General features: G+C 39.5%; 1 protein-coding gene across 6 annotated transcripts in view; it reads right to left on the minus strand.

The window, feature by feature from the left end:
- The window catches only part of cdh10 (cadherin 10), a 150,589-nt gene extending 132,601 nt beyond the window's left edge, over positions 1-17,988 (minus strand). The window contains exon 1 of one of the 6 annotated variants that reach the window (XM_062977614.1): positions 17,841-17,988. The gene's annotated coding sequence lies outside the window, so the exon portion shown is untranslated. Of the gene's footprint in view, positions 1-11,517; positions 11,703-11,907; positions 12,140-13,078; positions 13,711-17,840 lie in introns of those variants that run through there. The other 5 variants (XM_008114204.3, XM_062977616.1, XM_062977615.1 and 2 more) reach the window with 5 other exon arrangements.

Here is a 17,988-nt window from a genome sequence, read left to right on the forward strand (position 1 = left end):
AATCTTCTAAGAAATTCTGGTGCAAGATACAAAAAGTGAAGGGCTTTTAGAGTTTTCACACAGAAAGCTATAGTGCCTTGTCAAAGTACAAACTGGCTTTTAGTAGGATGAAGCCATGGCAGAAAAATTGGCCCCAGGAAGGCAATTGTTTGCTCTCAGATACACCATCCTCATACTAATTTATGTCTGAAAATTCAAGTAAAAGTATGGGTACATGAAAGGTAAGTTGTATGCATACACAAGTTTGGTACTAAAGAACATCTCGAACTATAATAGATCAAAATTAAGGTTATGCTCCATTATAATATAGGATTTATGTTACAGCATCAGCATTAGTTTTTAATTTCCTGGCTCTGCGGATTGTGAGCCAACATGAGATAACCTTAATTCTTGTCTATTACTGATAAAAGTAACTGCCCAACACATCTCAAAAGGCTAGAGTATTCCTACTATTTTGTCATACTGCACTTGTGCTTCAATTCTCTATAGCATACATTCTAAAAATAATACAATGATTAATAAAATGATCAACCATAGCATAATGGCAAACAGATGCCATATATATCTTGTACAGCTTCTCTCGGTGAATTACACATTCTAATTAAACTGCATCCAACTTTATGGAATCCAATTTCCTGAGCAGTCTACAAAGTTATGCAGTGAACTCATGCTCATAATAGTTGCACAAATGTGTGTGTGTGTTCGTTCACACACACACACACACACACACACACACACACACACACACAAGCATTCAGGCAATGGAAAGATTTTTTATGGGGAACAGGCTACACACAATGTGAACTTCTAGGTCTAGAGAAGGCCTGAAAAACATATGATCTAACAATCTAAATTCAATTTTTGAACCGTTTATATAGGTCTACCAAGAACAAACAATGTAATTCTATACATATCTACTAAGAAGCATTTCAAAAGGATAACATGGCATAATGTGTTCTCTAGGGCATATTGCCAAATGAGAGTGTAGGACTGCACCTAAGCTTTCTACTTTTGCTGCTTTCAGAAGGACAAAAAAGGGAAAATTAAGCAACAGTGTTGTGAACATTAAATTCATGTTTGCAGATCAAAAATATTATTGAGAATGGCCTATACATGCCTTTGCAGAAATAAAAACCATAAATGACAAAGAAGAAAAGAAAATATATGTGAGAACTTGAGTTAAATATTGAAGTAGTTCAATATATGGCATTTAATTGACTAAAAAGGCTACAGTACAGTTCCGTACATAATGACTCCCTTAAATTTATCAGCCTTTATAAACTAAAATACAGTTCAGCTTGTGTCACTCAAGTTCAAAACTTCATTAGTAAGGTAACCTTAACTTTATTTAAAATGAATGTTTTTTCAAAGCTTCTTTGATGGCCTCCATCCCATTCCATCTGGACAAAAAATAATACTATTAGTCTGGGCCAAATGTGAGTGAACTATACCTAACTATTCTTAGATATGCCAAAGAAAGTGCATCTTCATGAGCCATATACTAATTTTCAGCCCCGTTTTCAGCTGCCCCCCTTCATTCCATTTCAAGGAAATTCCTGAAATTGGGAGTGGGGGGGGGACCATGTTTTCAGTCCAGTAAGATTTGGTTCATTGGTGCCTATGGGGAAACTTTAGATGTTAGTTTCTCTACCATGTTTAGGTTCATCAGGATGAAACTTGCCTCATTTGTAGGCTACATGTATGACTACAAGCCTGCCAAGTTTCTGAACATTTCACCAATCAACTGATTTTGGGGAAAATTTTAAATTTTTTATCATAACACTTAAAAAACAAAAGAGGGGAGGAAAATGAACACAGTCAATCAGACCTCTGATTAGCTGAGAAAGATACATGAGAAACACAACACACAGAGAGAAACCTCAACTCCCATCATGCCCCCAGAGGTAGTGCAGAGGATCCTTCAATGCCTGTGCCATGCAAAGTGCTGCTGGGAAAGTGGGTTCCCGGTGAGGCCTTCTCTGGAAGAGAGGCCTAGGGAGGCCTTTCTCCTTTCTCTTGCTTTTTCTTTCTCTTTCCAGCCTTATTTGCTTCAAGCGGGCATTCCGCTGGGAGGGGGGCTTTAGGAAAGGATGAAGCAGGCTGCTGAGAAAGAAAGAGGAGGAGCTGCCACCGCCAGGCGCCTACTCTTGCCTGATTTGCAAGACCACCCACACACTGCAGCCTCCACCTCAGATAGAGTGCTGCTCAACGCCATCACCCCCATGAGCTAAAAGACCTAGCAGCACATGATCCATTCTGGTTAAGCCTTTGGCTGGGTCCAGTCCACTTTTGGTGATCCAGCTGCCAGATCATGGAATTTCCAAAAATTTGGAATTAACCAAATGGAAAAATGCATACCCCTGCCATATAAACCGAGACTGGTCTGGAGTAGATTCCTACAAAAAGGCCCCAACTATATGTATAAAGACCATTTTAAGCAGACTTTCCTAGTGTGTAGATTGGCTCCATGTGCCATGTGGACATCACAGAGTCCATTTATCCCTGCTCTGCCTCATTGGGCTCATGTAGATGGGCCCAGAGACAGATGCAATTCTGACAAATGACAGTATGCCTTGTGAGATTATGATAACAATTTTCCCCAGCCTCATTTATTTTCAAGATAGGGAAGCATACATCCAAGATTCTGATCTAAATCCAATTGCTTGTGTATATAAATGTAAATCCACTATGAATGGTAAGTCAGTACTGTAAAATATCAGCGAGTGTGATCTATTTGAAACTAACAATTGAATATAGGCCTCTAGCCTTTGGGTATTGATGTATTTTCCATTACTAGAAAAATATGCAGATATCCTTCCCCAATCCCTACCTACCAAAAGATGATGTGATGTCTTCATCTTTGGAATTTGGACTGGGCCAAACTACTCAAAGTTAATATGCTGTCATTGACATATATAGTTACAAATGTTCTGTCTTTCATGTGGACAAACAACTCATGGATACTCTCTAAATCTGAAGGTAGCACTGGTTTATTAAACATTTGTAAGCACTCAGTTCCTGAGTGTTGCCACATCTGCAAGAGTTATAAAGACTGGATTAATTTAAAATGGTGCAATTTTAAGCAAGGCAAAACATATGTGTCTTTGTTCAAAAGGATCTTATAGTACCATTGAAACCAAGAGAAAGAAGTTGGTAGCATAAGCTTTCATAGCCCTGAGTTTACTTCATCAGATGCAACTTAAATCTACCACATCAGATAAAGTCTACATTTCTATGCTGCTCTTTAACACACACGTACAAACACATACATACAAACAGAACAATTTGGAGGGGGAGAAAGATTTTCCTTTTGAGTGCTAACAGGACATAGAGGATGACTGACCACATCATTTTCTAGTAACATTTATTTGACAGGCTGCTTTGCACATATCATCTTCTTTTTCCTCCTTTAAATATAATTTGTCTTATGTGCAAAGAAAGGTAATCAACGGCAAAAGGGAAAGAAGTTTAAATGTTTGCCTAGATTGGAAATCATACATGGCAATGTTATTGATAAAACAAACCATGCATCTACAGCTAAAAGAAGAAAAAATACAATAAAACATAAGGTTTTGTATTCTCTTGATGCCAACAGCTAGTGCTGAGAAATATTACATCCTGCACCTAGTAGGCTTTCCTCTGGAAGCTGCTACTCCAATCTTATCCACTCTGATAGAGCAAGTTAAGCAATATCTCAAAAGAAACTTTCTGCACTTATGCCACCTGCAGCACACAATTCATCCTTATCAACAGAATGCAGAGGAATCTATTCTGTCTTGAGTCCTGGGAGGTATAAAAGAAAAAATGGCAGCTGAAAGAAAGATACCAGAAATTGATGTCACTTGTAAGTTAAGGAAATGAAATGTGCTAATGCTTGGCTCTCCGGCTAACAGCAAACTCTGGTTTGAATTCTTCAGTGAAATCCCCATTGTACCTTTTCATGCCTGTTTAGTAAGAAAAGAATATACTACACATAGACTCAGAATTCAATCCTCTGAAAATAAGAATATTCACAGCAAATATGGGATTGCATAGATGTGCTGGTGAAATTCTTCCTTCCAGGTTTGTACCTTTCTTCAATGTTTCATATACAGTAGAGTCTCACTTATCCAACATAAACGGGCCGGCAGAACGTTGGATAAGTGAAAATGTTGGATAATAAGGAGGGACTAAGGAAAAGTCTATTAAACATCAAATTACATTATGATTTTACAAATTAAGCACCAAAACATCATGTTTTAGAAAAAACGACAGAAAAAGCAGTTCAATACATGGTAACGTTATGTAGTAATTACTATATTTACAAATTTAGCACCAAAACATTGCAATGTATTGAAAACATTGACTACAAAAACATTGACTACTAAAAGGCCAACTGCGTTGGATAATAAAGAACGTTGGATAAGTGGAGGTTGGATAAGCGAGACTCTACTGTATTCCTAAATCTCTGTTGCAAGAGCCTTACGAACTGGCCACAATGTATTGGTGGTGGTGGTGATGATGATGATGATGATTTTTGATTCAATCTGTACATTTAGGATAACCAACTGGAGCAGTCCTTTGTGGACTGTGCTTCCTTTGATTAGAGCTGATGTGATGGTTGATGGATGTCAAATGTTTCCTCTCACGCACTAAAAAACAAACATATTTTAATATGTAAATGAGGATTCACACAATATTTTTTCCTCACTCTGCTGGCATAGTTGTTTTTTCTGTTACTTCTTAATGGAGAATGATATTTTAAATGCAAGAGATACAATGCAAAACAGAGCTGTCTCATAAAACTTGAAATGGTTATACTCTGCAAACTGCAGAATTGAAAAGTTTCATCCTGATTTCTGAGGAATTGTAGCTCAGCATTTCAATTGTAAACTCATGTCCTTTGTTTAATCTCCATTTTGTGTATTTTAATATGTGATTTATAGAAATATGTTTAATACATATTCTATAGAAATGCATTTTAACATTTATTTATTTATTTATTTATTTATTTACAGTATTTATATTCCACCCTTCTCACCCCAAAGGGGACTCAGGGCGGATCACATTATGTACATATAGGGCAAACATTCAATGCCCATAAACACATCGAACCGAGACAGAGACAACAGACAGACAGACACAGAGGCAATTTAACCTTCTCCTGAGGGGATGTTCGATTCTGGCCACAGGGGGGAGCAGCTGCTTCATCATCCACTTTGATGGCACTTCCTCACTTCCTCATTCCAACATTGTAAATTAGTTAAACTTGCCTCCCCACTTTTATAAGTTGTACCATATTTCCTACTTGATAGATGCAACTATCTTTCAGGTTGCTAGGTCAGCAACGAGCAGGGGCTATATTTTATTTTTAATTGACAGGTGCTCACCCCGCCACAAACTGGCCTCGAACTCATGACCTCATGGTCAGAGTGATTTATTGCAGCAGCTGTTTACCAGCCTGTGCCACAGCCTGGCCCCAATAATGTGTATTTATATTATTTTTTACAATGTTTATGTGTTTTAATTGTTCTGTAACCCACCTCGAGTTACAAGGAGAGGCATATAAGAAATATCATCATCATCATCATCACCACCACCACTTCTCCTTTGCACTCTCATATTGCTACATTTCTCATGAGTTGTTGATGAAGAAGATAAGTATTATACAGATAGGCCTTAAAACAGTGCAGTGTACATCAAGTGTCCAGGTTTGACAGGTCTAAGGGACAATTATATCCACCTAGACCACTGAAAGAGGCACATAGATCACCAGTAATCCTCTTCCCCCCCCCCCCCAAAAAAAAAATCCAACCAAAAAAACAACCACAGATGAACAGGGAATCAAAATCCCAGGGACATCTAGAAACCCACTTTTTAATTTTGACAAACATTGTTATCATTTACTTTGCTTTTGCTTGTTTTTTGTTTTTGTCTTGGCATAATAAGCAATATGTGTGAAGACACACAGCTGAATGATGCTTGAATTGTGAATTTCTATTCTTGAAGTTTTCTAGAACAGAGAATTTACTTTTCTCCTTGGCTAAAAGAGGGTGGTCTTGGATATCTGGAGGAATCAGGGGCTACATAAAAAGCTTTAGGAGCCACATGAAGACCTAGGGTCTTCTTTTGCTTGCTCCTACTGCAGGCATAGTGGATGACCTACAGGTTTTGAAAACACTCTAAGCACACTTACTTTGACATAACGCTCTGTACAATGTATCTAATCTATTCTTCTAAATGGTGCTGAAGACAGTAAGATAAATTTCTCTCCATGTATAATAAAGTAAGGCCTTCAATGGAACAACTACATGGAACAATAATAAGAAGCAAAAAGAGCAAGAAATCAGGGCTGGATTTATAATAAGACGCAGAGCATCCTCTTGCCTGTGGCCTCCAATTTTTTAGAGGACAAAAACTCTCCGGGAAAATAAATGGCCCCTGCGCTAAGACTCTCCTAAGGCTACCTTTTAATGAATGCTTATACAGAAGAATATAAGAGAAGTCAGAACTGGCAGATGAGGCTTTCAAACTGCAACTTCCCACTGGCGTCAGAAATAATTTAAGTTACTTTGGGAAAAAGGCCAACCTTGAAGCCTTGATCCCGTCACACTAGAAACTAGATATGTTTTTTTTTAAAAAATGCAGAAGCAAATGTGATGACTGTGGCCACAATTCAGCCAAAGGCAAGCACTTTTCTATCACATGGATTTCAATGGGAAATTTGAGCTTTACTGCCTGTCACTAGCATACATGTAGCTTTGAAAGCTTTCATACTGGTGGACTCATTTGCCCTGTATTCTTTCAGATGATAATTAGATGCCCTGTGAGGGAGTGATGAAGACACCAATTTGTAAAAACCTCAAGAGACACCACAAATCAAGAACTAATCCTGGTCAAATTGGTTGTTGACCTTGGGAGTGATAGGAAGGAAAGTGTGTGAGATGGTGCATACTTATGGGGAAAAAAGGCAAAGGCCTAACAAAGAAGATTGTGTTTGTAAATAATAGCAAGGCAAATCTAAAGTGGCAGCTTTGACATGGCAAAATACACTAAACAGAGAGGAATAGGCTGTGAAGTCAATATTTAGAAGCCAAATTATATCCAATAATAAGTTAGCCCTTTCTGACACTATTTTGAGTGTACACACACCCATATTTGCCGCCCACAGGGGAGCAGCAAAACACAGATTGCCATGGCATAGCAGCATAATAAGCATGAGCTTCTGGTGGCCTAGGGGATAAAAGCCTTGTGACTTGAAGGCTGGGTTGCTGACCTGAAAGCTGCCACTCGGGGAGAGTGCGGATGAGCTCCCTCTTTCAGCTCCAGCTCCATGCGGGGACATGAGAGAAGCCTCCCACAAGGATGGTAAAACATCAAAACATCTGGGCGTCCCTGGGCAACGTCCTTGCAGACGGCCAATTCTCTCACTTCAGAAGCAACTCCGGTTGCTCCTGACACCAAAAAAAAAAAAAAAAAAAAAGCACGCAGCAACATTTATTGTTTATAAACCTTGTTATATCTTGCCTCCAATATTTTACTGGCTTGTAAAATACAATTAAAACTTGTTGGATAATGAGTTCAATGCCAAGTATTACACTGCATGTTTTTGCTAGCATATATTCATGTTATTGTCCTCCTGAGAAACCCATTCCTTGCAGAGGAGAATTTGATGGGTGTGTGGGAAAAGGCTTCCTCTTGGTTTGATCCTGGATTATGAAATGCACTCTCTTGAGAGCTGCAATCAGTTGCTATTCTGTATGTTCTTAAAAGTGGAATAAGGAGGATTCCTTGCAATCTGGCCTTTGAAACCATTTCAATTATTTTTGATGAACGTAAGGATTTTTATACTGTGCAGAATCTGTGTTAGTGATACATGATACCCACCTTAATCAGTATTCACTATTTTAGTGGAAAACAAGATAAAATATAACAATGAGGAAAGAAAATTAATTTTGCAGGCCCACAGATGGGAATCACTAACTAACACACTCAATTTTAGGTTGGAAAAGAAAGGCCAAAACTTGTATTGGTTTTAGTTATGAACGTCAGTTAGCCTTGCATGAGTTCAAATCCAGGCATTGGATGCATCTTCATCAACATGTTAAATACTCTAGCCTTCTGCTGGAAACAGGGATAGAAGGACAGATCAGTTATAGTGGATGCCTCCTGCATGATCCCCTCGCCACTGTGGAGTTCAGGAGAAGTACTAGCTTCTGAGTTGGGCCACCCCGAAAACTCACCACATCCCTTGAATCCCACAAGGGAGCACCCTCTGTTACCAATGTCAAGGAGACCTTGACAATAAATATCCTGGAATCATGGCCTATGCCAACCGCCATAAAAATTGATACAAAAGACCAGGAATCCAATATATTCAGGGAAAAAAAATCACCCACATGGAAAAAACACACGGCAAAATGTCCATTTTGTAGCAGATTTTGCAACTACAGTAGAGTCTCACTTATCCAAGCTTCACTTATCCAAGGCAGTCTGCCTTTTAGTAGTCATTGTTTTTGTAGTAAATGTTGCAATGTTTTGGTGCTAAATTCATAAATACAATAATTACTACATAACATTACTGTGTATTGAACTGCTTTTTCTGACAATTTCTTGTAAAACATGATGTTTTCATGCTTAATTTGTAAAATCATAATGTAATTTTATGTTTACTAGGCCTTTTTCTTAATCCCCCCTTATTATCCAAGATTTTCGCTTATCCAAGGTTCTGCTGGCCCAGTGTATCTTGGATAAGTGAGACTCTACTGTACTAGAAATTCTCAGAGGTAATAGTTTTCTACTTATTCTACTTAATAGTTATCTACTTATCAATGGTGGGGTGACTAGTGTGATATACATGGGAGCATTCTGTTTGGAATGATAGAAAGTCTGAGAATTGGCTTTATAAGGAACAGAAGCTTGATTTCTTTTAGGCAATCTATAGTTTCAGGATGAAAATACAGGTACAGTAGAGTCTCACTTATCCAACATAAACGGGCTGGCAGAACGTTGGATAAGCAAATATGTTGGATAATAAGGAGAGATTAAGGAAAAGCCTATTAAACATCAAATTAGGTTATGACTTTACAAATTAAGCACCAAAACATCATGTTATACAACAAATTTGACAGAAAAAGTAATTCAATACACAGTAATGCTATGTAGTAATTACTGTATTTATGAATTTAGCACCAAAATATCATGATGTATTGAAAACATTGACTACAAAAATGTGTTGGATAATCCAGAACGTTGGATAAGCGAGTGTTGGATAAGTGAGACTCTACTGTATACATAATCCATGTCCTTGAATCTAACCAAAGACAAGGAAAATGTTCAATAACCTGAAATACATTTTTTGGAAAAGTCCTTATGTCTAAACAATCACATTACAAGCAAATTCATTAACTAAAGGGAGCAACATATCAAAGATTGACCTTTAGCATCAAGTTTCATGAGATTCTTACAAGGTAAATGAAAGTATCCTCAACAGTTTTAAGTAGTGAGACCAGCTACTTATCAGCTGCCTGGCCTTCCCAACTGTATCACCATAAATGTCATCACAATGGATGACTCTCAGCATTATGCTGAAACAGAAAGTAGATTGAGTTTCTTTATTGCAAGTTGGTTGGAAGATATGCAAAGGGGAGTGGTTCACCTTTCCAATGGAGAGGCAACTGATACAAAGCAGCTTATGCTTTTATCCGCAGCAGTATATGTGACTCTTCCTAGACACTACCCAAGAGGTGTGGAAACTGGAGATATGGCTCCCACCTGCTTCTTATTTCAAAGCTTCCATATACCTTGGGAAATCAAACACTGCTTATGACATCTCCAGTATAGAAACCCATGATGCTAGCTGTTAACTTAATTCTATATGCCATTTGCTTTTAAAGTGCCTGAAAGTTTTCACGCTGTCTTTACACATTTTCAAGGGTCCTTCATCTGATTTTCTCTTGTTCAAAATGTAGTCTTTCTGTTTCATGAATAAGATGCTAATTAGCCCCCTGTGCGTCTATTAAATAAATAAGGCTGTTGTGCCACTATACTGGGGTAGGAAGGTAGGGAAGTAGTTCAGGTATTTGGTATGTTTCTCTCATCAGTCTTTATCCTCATTGGATTCAACCCCACACATCTACGCCTGGCAGAATGAAAGATCTATAAAATCCTTTCCTTGATCTATAGGAGCCAAGAAATGTGGGAAGGTCTAATGAGAAAAGTAGGAAGATCTAGCAGAATAATTTGAACCATGAATCATTAACCATCCAATGGGGCAGTGGGTGGGGAGCAGCATAAAAGACACACCTCTTCTTTCTTCCCTTCAACAGTCTTCCAATCTTTAATCACCCTAGTGTACTACTGCTGACACTTAGTAGCATTCCAGAGCAGAAAATTCAATATTTTTTATCAAATCGAAATAAGTCATCTGGGTAAGAAGAACACAGAAAAGAGATAGTGGAAGAGTGACTCTGTTATCTGTTTCCTTGGGATATCACATTGAGATCAGGAAATGACTTTCTAAAGTGCCAGAGGTGGTTATCATTTTTAAATTAACCTTCCTTGTCTTCTACACTGAGTCTTTTAATGAGAAAGGCACAGCATTATAGGATTTGTTTAACAGTCACATTCACTGCCAGGGCTCCCTGGATTGCTTTTAACTTACAGTGCTAAGATTTCTGCATACTTCTAAAATAATAAACAACTGCCACTTCAGAGGAAATATGCCATTAAACATTGCCTAAGTACCACTACAGAAAACACTCGACGTATCATGATTTTTTTTTTAAATGTTCATCTCTGCCACAAGGATTTATCATCATTAACTGAAGACAGAAGTAGCAATATGAGTAGAAAACAAGCAAATTAATATGCCCTCTGTGGCTATCTCCCAAAAGTGAATAATTTTGTAATGCAAAAATTAAATGAAAATAGTGACAGTGATGTCATGTGTTTTGTTGCTGAACCTTTGTTGAATAAAAGTAAACTGTTCGTTTTAAAATGCTGTCTAAATACTTTAAACCATCTAAAATCTGTAAGGTTACATTCTGAACAGTCACAATCATTACAATGGAAACAGTCACCTCCCTACATTCAATCCTCTTCTCCCAACATGTACAGTGGACCAGTTTTGTTTATGAGGGTAGATTTCAAATTAAGGAGTTTGAGTCTTAGCAACATAATCTCATGATATTCCTAAACACGTTGTCTCTCTCCACCAAATTACACTGACATTATGATATAATAAAGGGTCTCCTCAGGAAGGAGAAGTTGTCTTTCTTATCCTTTCCCCTCTCCCCAGCTACCATCTCCACCTTTTCATTTTCTTTTATAGTAGTTTACTTTGCAATATTTTTAAAAATAACAGTACAATGAAATACAATATTCATATTAAGACATATTACCAAACCTGTAATGAGCTATATAAAACACAATAATGGTTCAAAACATAAGTAGTACACAATATGTATATTAGAGCATCATATACATATTACATTCACAGAATCAATGCTCAGTCCAATAGTATATTACCAAACCTACCAGCCCAGAAAGAAGGAATCCAGTTGCCCCAAGATTACGATATGATGACAGGGAATCATTTTAAGAAATGAAACAGAAATCCAGTTGTGAATACCAAGGCAAAAACTGCTCACTTACGGGCATTAATACAAGTGTACTCCCAGAAAAAAAGAAAAAGCAAGTAAATATCTCTTATTTTTCCTTCTTTCACCCTTCTTTCTCTCTCTCTCTCTCTCTCTCTCTCTCTCTCTCTCTCTCTCTCTCTCTCTTTCTCTCTCTCCCTCCCTCCCTCCCTCTCTCTCTCTTTCTCAGTCTAACTCATACATGACTTAAAATCATGCACCCCTGCCACGTTTTAAAAGTATTGGAAGTGCAGTTTTGAATAACACAGATGCCTTTTTGTTTGCTTACTTGCTTGCTTTTTTTACCAGAATGAAAGCTGACAATGACGGGCAATGGCTCCATTTGGGTAGAAAAAAACAAAGATGACAGCTTCAGTACCAGGGGCCGCTGTCTGTCCCCAACTGCAAGTGCAGTCCCTTGCTAGCATCCTTTATGTTAAAAGCTCTGTTAAGGTTTAGGTGGCTCCAGCTGGCATCATGGTGTACACTGACTTGCTGCTAATTCTGTAGCACAGCAGCAAAGGCAGCTGACAAAGCCACCAACAGTGACTTGTCAGGAGCTGAGAAGGGGACTTGCAGCCTGCTGCATTAATTTAACACCACATCAAATATGGATTTTATTGCAGCAGCGACAAGAAAGGCACACACTTACTGCTGTCTGAACGACCATGGAACATGCTCTCATTCTCTTGAGCATGCTGTCTTCTCTATCCCTCAGAAGTCCAGTCTCGCAAAGTGGAATGGGTACACACTTCCCATTTTGCTTGGGTCCTACTAAGTATCTCTACAGAACCATAAGTTTAATGGGGATGCTTCGATCCCTCCCAAATGCCTGCATGTGGTACGACTCACCTCAAATGTGTGCCACCAGACAGTGAGCAACGTTATGCAAAAGAGAAAGAGCAAACTATGACAGCCTCACTGCTGAAAAAGCCAGTTGCAGTCTTACAAGAAGAATGCTGTGAGCACCGGGCATGTATGTTTGTAATTCATGCCACGTTACTGGTGAGAGACGAAGCTTTTCAAATACACATTCAGTTCTCTGCCCTGGCTGTTCCATCTCCCTCTTCTCCAATTTCTTCACCACAAGAAAATGCCAGCAGATGAATTTTGATGCTGCTGTGTTTGCATGATGAGAAAGAGAGGGGGGCATTGTATGCACTGTACAGAAATCCAGCTTGGCAGTTAATGCCCTGGTTTTGCAAACTGCACAGACCTTTGCTTTCTTGGCAGGTAGAAAATGCAGCTCAGCCAGAAGGTGATCTTTCTCTCTCTTTGTGTGTATGTATGTGTGTGAGATATAACTTCTCTTTTGCAATCGTATTCACCAAGATTTCTTTTTCACCCTCTCTGGAAAGTTACAGATCTTCGAGCATTGTTGAAAAAACACAATTCAAAAGCTGTTCCCAAATTCGCCCACACACTCCCAGGTAGAAAACCCAAAGGCGAGAAGGTCCTACCTTTCTCCCTTTGGAGCGAAGCAGAGCATCCAAACAAGCAGAGCAGCAAGACAGTCGGATCTTGAGCTCTTTTCTCTCTCTGTATAAAAATCAGAGAGAGCTGGTCCTTTTTCAGGCTTATTCCCAGAGCATCACTTCACTCCGGACAGCAGAAAAAGCAGTGCTGGGGCAGGTGGAAGGGGGAGGGGGAGGAGGAAAAGGAGGGAGAAGAAGAGGAGGAGGAAGAAGAGGCAGAGGAGGAGGAGGGAGAAAGCTTGCCTTCCCTGGCTCTCCTCTCTCGCTCACTTGGACTGGCTTTCATTCAGAGTGCCTGATGATTTTTTTTTTTTTAAAAAAGGGCACAGCACTGAAAAAGAGAGAGACTGAGAAAGGATAGGAGAGAGGGAGATGTCAAGCGAGGTTCTGCTTCCAGAGCCGCAGCACTTGCCATGGGAAGGTTAGGCAGACTGGGGGAAGCAAAGGCTTTTCCAGGCTCAGAGTGATTTGCAAGTGAATGTAGTGGGAAGGGAGGGGGGAGAGAGAGAAAGGAGGGCTTTCCAAGGAAGATCTCCCCTCCTCCTCCTCTTGCTGCTGCTGACAGAATGGCTCTCTGTGTTTCAAGCCCAGCCTCATCACTTTGCTTTCTCTGTCCCAAAAACACAGGGCACACAAGTCGTGCATCCGAGCATCACTGCTCCTGGACCCGCTTTCTGGTTTTGCTTTCCTCTCCCTCTTCCTCAGGGACAGACTGCAGCCCTTGTCATGTCCAAGCCTCCAAGCCACCCCCTCCCTCCAGTCCCACGTCCTCAGCACAAATGATGGCTGAGATGACAATTAAATTACAGCCCTCTCCCCAAGTGATACCAAAGTAATCGTCTCGGCGTTTTCTGCCCAGGCTATTAGAGATAACCCAGCAGTGTTACAAGGACTGATAAGTGAAAGGTTTGGGGGTGGAAACCTCATTGAAACAGATTGGATTGCACTGGATTTCTTTCTCCTAAACTCTGAAAAAAAAGGAGGTGTTTATTCCCCCCTAATTATGAGATGGAGAGGGCACATTGGTCGCTGTTGTCTCCTCTGATCTCTGGCATCGCATGCGTCTTGGTGACATTATGGGGATCACCGCCCTGTGTCTTTCCATACTGCAGCTGTAATCCTTTGCACAGATTAAATCTGTAACCATTGATGCTCCCTAATGCAACAAACTGGACTCCGCACAATCCTTCTTGGATCACTCTGAACCTCTAACAGTGCACAGACTTCCTAAGACTTGGTTAGCTGGGGGAGCAGGAGGGTGTTACTCCCTGAAAAGAGTAAGCCAAAGGATGTCAGTGTTGCTCCATCCACTTCTGTGCCATGGGGGATTTGGAATGGATGCTTACAAAAATCATCGTCATAACGCGAGGGCGTGCACAAGGGTTCACTTTAAAGGAAGGGAATTTGCCTATTTATCTACAAGGTAGAGCTCAAAGCTATTGTTCTATTTCAGACCAGCTGATAACTTTTAATTGATGTATGCGTGTAATTTAATTCATTTCTCTGTGTGTGGGTGGGAAGAGTTGTAGATCCTGTCCTTGTTGGCCAGAAGAGGCCCTCAAGGCAACGTCTCATCATAACAGCATCAGGAACCAAAATAAACACATTTTTAAAACATGCCTATGAAATGATAACCTCAAAGAAGGATAAAGTCAGCAAAATAAAACAGCAGGAAGAACAAACAAGGCAGCTTATAGCCCTTAAGGGCCTCTGAAATGAATAAATATGAATATTTGTTCTCCTATTTTCACTCAAAGTCAAGGTAGATCAGCTCTAAGAAACCCAATTAAGGTGCAAAAACCACAGACTGGAAGCCGCAAGAGACCACCTGTTGCTTACGGATAACTGTCTATAGATTGATCTGTAAAAAAGAACAGCAACTGGTGGCCTCTGGGGGAAACCTCCAGAGATGAGAGTTGTCAATGCAGAGACAAAAATAGTACCTGGAAGATCTACCGTTGTAGCATTGAGGATTTGTCTGAATTTGTTGTATGTGATATGTTGTTACAATGGGACTTCCTTTCTCCCAGTGTTCCTCTAACAAATTTACTACTGAACAGAGGTAATTGCTCTATCCCAAATTATCTTAACCATGCAGGAAGTGTCATCATAATGGGCATTTAATCAGAATTGAGTGCTAGCCTACACAAACAAAAATCCCTGAACTCATCTCAGATTTAGCACTGGATATCAATGCTCGACAACGTTCAATGAGTATCCTGAGTTTTCTGCCCTTAGCCTGACTTTATTCCACTTCAGGAAAATGCAAGGAATACTCTAGAGCTTCCTGGCAACTTGGGAGTATCCTGGGGCTTTGGGGCCTTCTAGATAGGTGGATTGGCCTGATCCACTGACACCACCAGCAGCACTCTTTCATATGAGTTATCCTTGTGTTGTTGTTGCTGTTGCTCCTCACAGACTATAGAGATCTCTGCAAGTGTCTGGACATCATCATCAGATCTGATGATGTCAGGATGGGGCACTCACATGACCAATAAGAAGGAAGGGTTGAGTTTATCCCTGATGATCACATTGGCACCCATTAAGACCTCAGCAGATGCAAGAGGTGATGGCCAGGTGCTCACCGGGAACTTAGTGGCCAGTAGAGTAGTGGCAGAGACGCAGGAATGGGTTAAACAATCTGGACAATTGAAAATATCTCAGCAGGTATATGCTGGATCTGGATCAGTTCTGAGACAGAAATACCCTTGAGTAACTTGTTCTGTATAGAGGTGAACTAAGTCTTGCTGAGTTTAACATCTAGAATCCCATATCAACACCACAGTGTAATAGTCCATTCTGTAAGTGATTTTGCTATATGTGCACTCAAATACTGCAATGTACCACCTCCTTTTATGTTCCCAAAGTGTTCTAGTGGCAACCACTGGTTTACATGTCAAGAGTACTGTAAATTCACATTGTGTTTTATTCCAAACTCACAAGAAGCTATCTAAGGTACTGAAACTATTTTGGAGATAAGGTTTAGCACCTTAGATAGCTGTTTGAAAATCTGAGTAAAGTCTGAGTAAAAGCTGAAGCAGATTGACCACACCCCTGACATGAAAGCCACCTTCCAACATTAACTCCAGAGTCTACCTCCTTTCTTCACCAGCCAGGGATTTCATTAAAAGGCAACACAGAGCTGACCATCTTCACTTCCCACTCCAGTTTTTTTTCTTATTTCATCTCCATTGCTTCACCTCATTTAATAGTCTACACTATTGCCTCTCCCACCTTCAGAACTTATATAATTATACTGGATGGGGGAGCAATGGAAACATCACTACAGAGGTGGAATTTTATCACTATACCTCCTGAAGCTTCTTCAAGATGAGTTAGAACCTTTCCAATGCTGAACTACATCTCTTCAGAGGTGTAGAACTGATAGAGCTCTTCCATGATGATGGGTAGCTGTGGGAGAAGTGGTGGTAAAAGCAAGAATGGATCTGCCACCTTTGCGCTGAATTATAAGTAATGACATAATGATTTCCTGTCATGTCAAGTACCTCACAAACAATGGTAACCTGACAAAATGTCACCAGCAGAAAGAGCTGTGGAGCTATGCTATGATCTATGGGAATGGAGAAAATCCATTAATACATTTGTACTGAGATTGGTCCATGCTACTATGTGTGCGCATTGTGGGATTGACATATTGTCTCTTATCAGAATGAATGGCTATACATATTTCAGAGAGTGTGGAAATACTGTATTTTTTTTAAAAAAAAGTATTAGTAGTAATTTTATTGATAATAGTGAAAATGGAATGAGGGGGGAGGGGGAGTGGTAATGGAGGAGAAATGCATGAGTACAGCTGCAGTCTACACACTTACCCTTAGATCTGAACAAGAACATACAAATTGGATTATTAGTATGGGAAACCCAGCAAGGCATAATATACAGAATCCTGATCTGAAATCTAAGCAGACTTACCAGGGAGTTGGCACATATTACTTCTGAGTGAATGTTATATAATTGTACTTTTGGGCATGAAATGGGAGGTATTGAAATGAAATACACATTCACTAGGTGTTCTTAATTCATTAACTGTCTTAGTAATGAGCTAACTAACTTGGAAGTAGGGTAACATTGTATTCATCAAATAGGAAAAGCCCACATATAATTTTCCAAATTTCCATGCTCTATATTTATTTATTAGGTATATAACCTGTCTTTTTTCCAAACATGGAACACAAGGTAGCTCACAGCAAGATTCAATAAAACACATTAAAAACACACACAGCCAAATTCAAAAATAAAAACACAGCGTGAAAAAAGAAGTTAAAAACGCAATGTAAAACACATAAATAAAAAGCAATAAAATAAAAAGTCACTTCTCAGGTAGCTGATTAATTTTTTAAAAATCTGTCTGGTAATAAAGACATTTATTTTGGAAAAAAAATCATTGTCAGAAATAAATCATATACACATAAGACCTGCATGTAAGCTAAAATATAATGGATGGGTCAATATGAAATGATGGCGTTAGTTAAAGAGACTTGTCTGAGGGAATCCCAAATACTCAGTTCATAAGAACACACACCATCTTGCAACACAGTTCCTATTTCCTAAATTGTGCTGCTTCCCTTCTCCACAATACAAAAGGAACAAATTTCAAGCACTTTTTTCCCAAGGACACAAAAGCCACTTGCACTATTCTCTGTGCTTCTTTCCTGACTCTGGGTTGCTTCAGTCATATAGACATAAGAGAACTCTGCACTTCCACAAATCATTTCCCTCCATTTACCTGAAGATGGGCATTAAACAGCCTCTGCAATTTTGTACATTCTCTGCAGAGTCAGCCTTGCAAATTCTTCCAGAAGCAACAGACGTTTCCAGCAATCCCCATTCTGTCTCTGTTTCCTAAAGGCAACAGACCTGCACACTTTCTCTCC

This window comes from Anolis carolinensis, chromosome 4 (genome assembly GCF_035594765.1).
Source record: "Anolis carolinensis isolate JA03-04 chromosome 4, rAnoCar3.1.pri, whole genome shotgun sequence".
Taxonomy (NCBI): Eukaryota; Metazoa; Chordata; class Lepidosauria; order Squamata; family Dactyloidae; genus Anolis; species Anolis carolinensis.